This window comes from Silene latifolia, chromosome Y, assembly GCF_048544455.1.
Source record: "Silene latifolia isolate original U9 population chromosome Y, ASM4854445v1, whole genome shotgun sequence".
Taxonomy (NCBI): domain Eukaryota; kingdom Viridiplantae; phylum Streptophyta; class Magnoliopsida; order Caryophyllales; family Caryophyllaceae; genus Silene; species Silene latifolia.
The window spans coordinates 204,439,834-204,445,346 of record NC_133538.1 but is presented as its reverse complement, the minus strand read 5'-3'; the positions used below and the strand labels follow the sequence as shown (position 1 = coordinate 204,445,346).

Below are 5,513 nucleotides of genomic sequence, written 5' to 3'. Positions count from 1 at the left end.
GGGGGAAGTCCTTTGGAGGATCCCAACTTGCATGTGCAAAACTTTTGTGACTATTGCTCAATGATTAGGCAAACTGGAGTCACACAATCTCAAATAAGGGAGATACTTTTCTGTTTCTCATTGAAGGATAAGGCTAAGCTATGGATCAATAGCCTTGATAGAATCGCAATGGAGATCACCAATTGGGAGACTTTAGCTCTTGATTTTTACCAAAAGTTTTTTCCATCAGAGAAAACTCAAACTTTGAGGACTCAAATCACGGGGTTCCGTCAACAAGGGCTAGAGAGCCTTTATGAAGCTTGGGAGAGATACAAGGAGTTTCAAAGATAATGCCCACATCATGGGTTGGATCCTTGGTTTCTCGCTATAATATTCTACATTGGATGTTATGCCGAGTCCCAATGTGCGCTAGATTTCGCCAACAATGGGCGGTTTGATCAAATTGACACCGATATTGCTCATGCCACAATTGAATTCATTGCAATTCATCATTCTCAATATGTCAATTCCCGAAGTACACCACAAAAGACTAAGGAGAAGTCTTCAGATACATCCATCTTGAAGGCTCAAATTGCCTTACTTCAACAAAAATTGGAGACTCAAAATGCGGCTTCATCTCTTCAACAAGTCAATGTCATGTCCACTACTAGCGAAATTGTTGTTTGTGAAGGCTGCGGAGGTGCGGGACATTGCACCGCCTTATGTCAAGCCACCATTGAGAAGTTAAATTCTTTTCAAAGGTTTAAACAAAGTTCATTTCCACCGGGTACTTTTTCAAATTCTTACAATCTTAATATAAACTTCCACCCGAATTTGTCTTATAATAGCAATAATGTGCTAAATCCCCAACCCCAACATAACTTTGTGCCTCAACAGCCACAAAACAATTTTGTGCCTCAGCAATAAAACAACTTTGTCGCACAACAAAGGTTCAATTATCCACCGGGCTATCAAAATCAAAATCAAAATCAAATCCAGAATCAAAATCCAAGGCCACCACAACAAAACATTCAACAAAATTCCCAAACAACCCAAGGTCAATCTTCAAATTCCCAACAAAACAACCAAGGGGGGGAGCAAACATGAAGCCTTGGTCATGCAAATGGCTAAGACCCAATCCGAATTCTTGGCTCAAATGCAAAAGAGTGATCAAGCTCACAATGTCGCCATCAAAATGCTAGAGAATCAAATGGCTCAACTAGCCTCTTCTGGCTCTCAAAGGAAGACGGGTCAACTACTACCCCAAGGTGAGCAACCACATGATAGCGTCATTGCTATTACCTTGAGAAGTGGTACCAAATATGATGAGCCCCCTATGCCTAAATAAAGTGAGGAGGTACTTGTTGAAATGGAGGTTTCTCCTAATGCAATGAAAGGTGAAGCTAATCCCAAGAAAAAGTGGATGAACCCATCGTTGTTAAAAAAGTGAAATATGTGGAGGATGGTCCTCCAAAGAAAGATGTTGAAGTTAAAATGTCGGAAAAAGTCAAAGTGCCTTTCCCTCATAGATTGGCTAAGCATCAAAAGGAAACTCAATTAGGTAAGTTCATGGAACTTGTGAAGAATTCACAGGTAACCGTTCCTTTTACCGAGTTAATTACTCAAATTCCATCATAAAATAAGTTCATGAAAGACATTTTAACTAAGAAGAGGACTTTTGATGATGTTTAAACTATAGCATTCACCGCCGAGTGTAGTGTGCTTTTGCAAAATAAGTCCCCTCCTAAGTTAAAAGATCCCAGTAGCTTTTCTATTCCAAGCACCATTGGCACCTATGCTATTGATAAAGTTTTGTGTGATTTAGGTGCTAGTGTGAGTGTAATGCCATATTCTATTTGTGATAAGCTAAACATAGGAGTCTTAAAATGTACTAGTGTCACTTTGCAAATGTTGGATAGTTCTATAAAATGCCCTTTGGGAGTTTTGGAGGATGTTCCCGTAAAGGTTGTTAAGTTTTTCATTCCGGTTGATTTTATAATTCTTGACATGGCCGAAGATGCCCAAATCGCAATCATTTTGGGTAGACCCTTTTTACATACAGAGGATGCGGTAATTGATGTCAAGAATGGTAAGTTGACTTTGGAAGTTGGGGACGATAAGGTCACATATAACTTGAATAGTTCCATAAAGAGTCCAATGCTTGAAGAGTCTTGTTATTCTATTGACGTTTTGGATATTCTTGATGTTGTGATAGAAGACTCTATACCTCGATCATTGGCTAAAGATCCCTTGGACGAACTCTTGTTATTGGAATCATTTGCAGGTGATGTTGAGATAGGATGCGAGTAAGTTGATGATTTAGAGGTTGATTTGGATGGAGAAGAGCTATCATTGGAGGAAAGCTCACAATTTGTAGGTTTGGTTTCTACTCCTCAAGACCTTAAGGTACAAAAACTCGAACTTAAGCCCCTCCCCTCCAATTTGAAATATGCTTTTCTAGATGGTAAGGAAATGTGTCCGGTCATAGTTAGTGCTCATTTGAGTAAGAGTCAATTAACTTCATTGCTTCAAGCTTTGAAAACTCACAAGAAAGCCATTGGATACAAACATGATGACTTAAAGGGCATAAGCCCGGAATTTTGCATGCATATAATCTATCTTGAAGAAGATCATAAACCATGTATCCATGGTCAAAGACGACTACATCCGAACATGCATGAAGTAGTTAAAAAGGAGGTCATTAAATTTTTTTATGTGGGAATCATTTATGAAATTTCCGACTCTAAATGGGTCAGTCCGGTCAAAGTGGTTCCTAAGAAAGGAGGAACCACCGTAGTAAAAAATGATAAAAATTAACTCACTCCCACTAGAATTGTGACGGGATGGCACATGTGTGTTGACTATAGGACGTTGAATTTGGCCACCAAGAAAGACCATTACCCATTACCCTTTATTGACCAAATGTTGGAAAGGTTGGCATGTCACAAGTACTTTTGCTACTTAGATGGTTATTCCGGGTTCTTTCAAATACCCATTCACTCGGGTGACCACGAGAAGACCGCATTTACATGTCCTTATGGTACGTTTGCTTACCGTAGAATGCCCTTTCGCTTTTGTAATGTCCCCGCTACCTTCCAACGTTGCATGATAAGCATATTTTTTGATTTCATTCAATCTATTATGGTGGTGTTTACGATTGATTTTAGCGTTTATGGTTCTTCATTTGATGCACGCTTGGCTAACTTGACTAAAGTTTTGAAGCAATGTGAAGAGGTTGATTTGGTATTGAAATGGGAAAAGTGCCACTTCATGGTGAATGAAGGAGTGGTACTTGGTCACATCGTTTCTGAAAGAGTTATTGAAGTTGACCGTGCTAAGCTCCAAGTTATTGAACAACTATCCCCACCAGTAAATGTCAAAAGTGTTAGGAGTTTCTTAGGCCATGCGGGATTCTACTGTCGTTTTATTAAAGACTTTTCTAAAATTGCAAAACCCCTTACGGAGCTTCTTTTAAAAGATGCTCCACTTATGTTTACTAATGATTGTCTTGAGTCTTTTATAGGATCGAGAAGGCTTTAAACTCCGCACCTATCATCCAATCACCGGATTAGAACTTGCCATTCGAGCTCGTGTCTGATGCAAGTGATTTTGCGGTAGGTGCTGTGCTAGGACAAAGGAAGGACAAGGTTCTCCATGCTATCTACTATGCTAGTAAAACCTTTGATGCGGCTCAAATCAATTATGCCACCACGGAGAAAGAGCTACTTGCCATTTTCTATGCCTTAGACAAATTCGGCTCTTATTTGATAGGGTCCAAAGTCATTGTTCATACCGATCATGCCTCTTTGAAGCATCTCCTAGCCAAGCAAGAGGCCAAGCCAAGGTTGATGAGATGGATCTTGCTTTTACTAGAATTTGTTCTTGAGATTCGAGACAAGAAGGGGGATGAAAATGTTGTTGCCGATCACCTATCCCGATTAAAGTATGATGGTGGAGGTATTAATCTACCTATTGATGATTCTTTCGCCGATGATGCTTTGATGATGTTGGAAGCCAATACACCTTGATATGCCGACATAGCCAACTATCTAGTTGGAAAGGAGTTGCCACCCGACCTTTCATATCAACAAAGGAAGAAGTTCTTACATGATGCCAAGTTCTTCCTTTGGGACGATCCTTACTTGTTCAAACATTGCTTCGATGGGCTATTCCGGAGATGTGTCCCACATTGGGATGTGAAAGGTGTGCTAGAAGGATGTCATTATTCTCCTTATGGTGGTCATCATGGACTAACCAAGACCTTTTCAAAGGTGTTATAATCCGGTTTTTATTGGCCTACCATGTTCAATTATGCCAGGAATTTTGTGATGGGGTGCGATGCTTGCCAAAGAATGGACTCAATTTCAAGAAGATACGAGATGCCTTTGAATGGTATCTTAGAAGTGGAGGTATATAATGTGTGAGGTATTGATTCCCAAGGGCCATTTCATTCATGAAGAGGTAAACATTACATATTGGTCGCCGTTGATTATGTCTCTAAATGGGTAGAGGCAATTGCTACTCCTACCAATGATGCCTGGGCCATGATTAATTTGTTGAAAAAGATCATCTTTCCAAGATTTGGTGTGCCTAGAGCGGTCATTAGTGATCGTGGTACTCACTTTGATGAGAAACAACTTGATGCGTTGCTTGCAAAATATGGGGTTTCCCATAGAAGAGGCTTGGCTCATCATCCACAAACAAGTGGCCAAGTAGAAGTATCAAACCGTGAGCTCAAGTCCATACTTGAGAAAGTTGTTGCCAAGTCAAGAAAATATAGACGCATGAAGCTAGATGACACCTTATGAGCCTACCGTACCGCAGTCAATCCCGATCGGGGTAGGGTGTCCCCGATCGGGGACGTGGTTTTTTATTTTCGTGGCTTTTAATTAAAACACTAGATGCTCTCATTTGTTCTTCATCTTTATCACACCCGACGGTATACTCCTTCCTTCTTCCCTCTATTTTTGTTCACTGGTCACCTAAAATCACACTAAACACCATTTCCATCATCAAGATTTAAGGTTTGTTCATCATTAATTATCAACAAGTAAGTTTCTATCTCATTTCTCTTTGATTTCATCCATTATAATCAATTTAATCCCAATTTCTCAAACCCTAATTCAATTTGGGGTTTTAGATTTGCCACTTATATACTCTAGAAATTTGTTTTATTATGTTATATTATTGTTTGTAGGATGAATTAGTTCACTAATTTGTTCTATTATGCTTGTTTGGATGAATTTTTGCTTGTCTTAAGTTGAAATTTTTGTCTTAAATTTCAGAAATTTCATGGCTTCTAAAAAGTTTTGTAAGCAAGGTCCTACAAAGAGGATAAGGGGTTAAGCGGAGGCATCCCATGCTGCAGAGGATGCCGAAATGCGGGATGTACCGGAATGGCATGATCCTACATTTCTGGATGTCATCTTTCATCGGAAACTCAATGGCAAAAATGGAGATCCTAGCGAGCCAAAGGTATGAAGGCAACCAAATTAATTAATCCTGCCTCTTTAAAGAGTATTTGTCTTGATAAG

At 39.6% G+C, this 5,513-nt stretch overlaps 1 non-coding gene across 1 annotated transcript; it reads right to left on the bottom strand.

Moving 5' to 3' along the window:
- Positions 1–240: 240 nt before the first annotated feature.
- On the bottom strand, positions 241–347 carry LOC141635202 (small nucleolar RNA R71). The gene has a single exon (XR_012539904.1). It is a non-coding gene; the product is annotated as a small nucleolar RNA R71 (small nucleolar RNA).
- Positions 348–5,513: the final 5,166 nt, after the last annotated feature.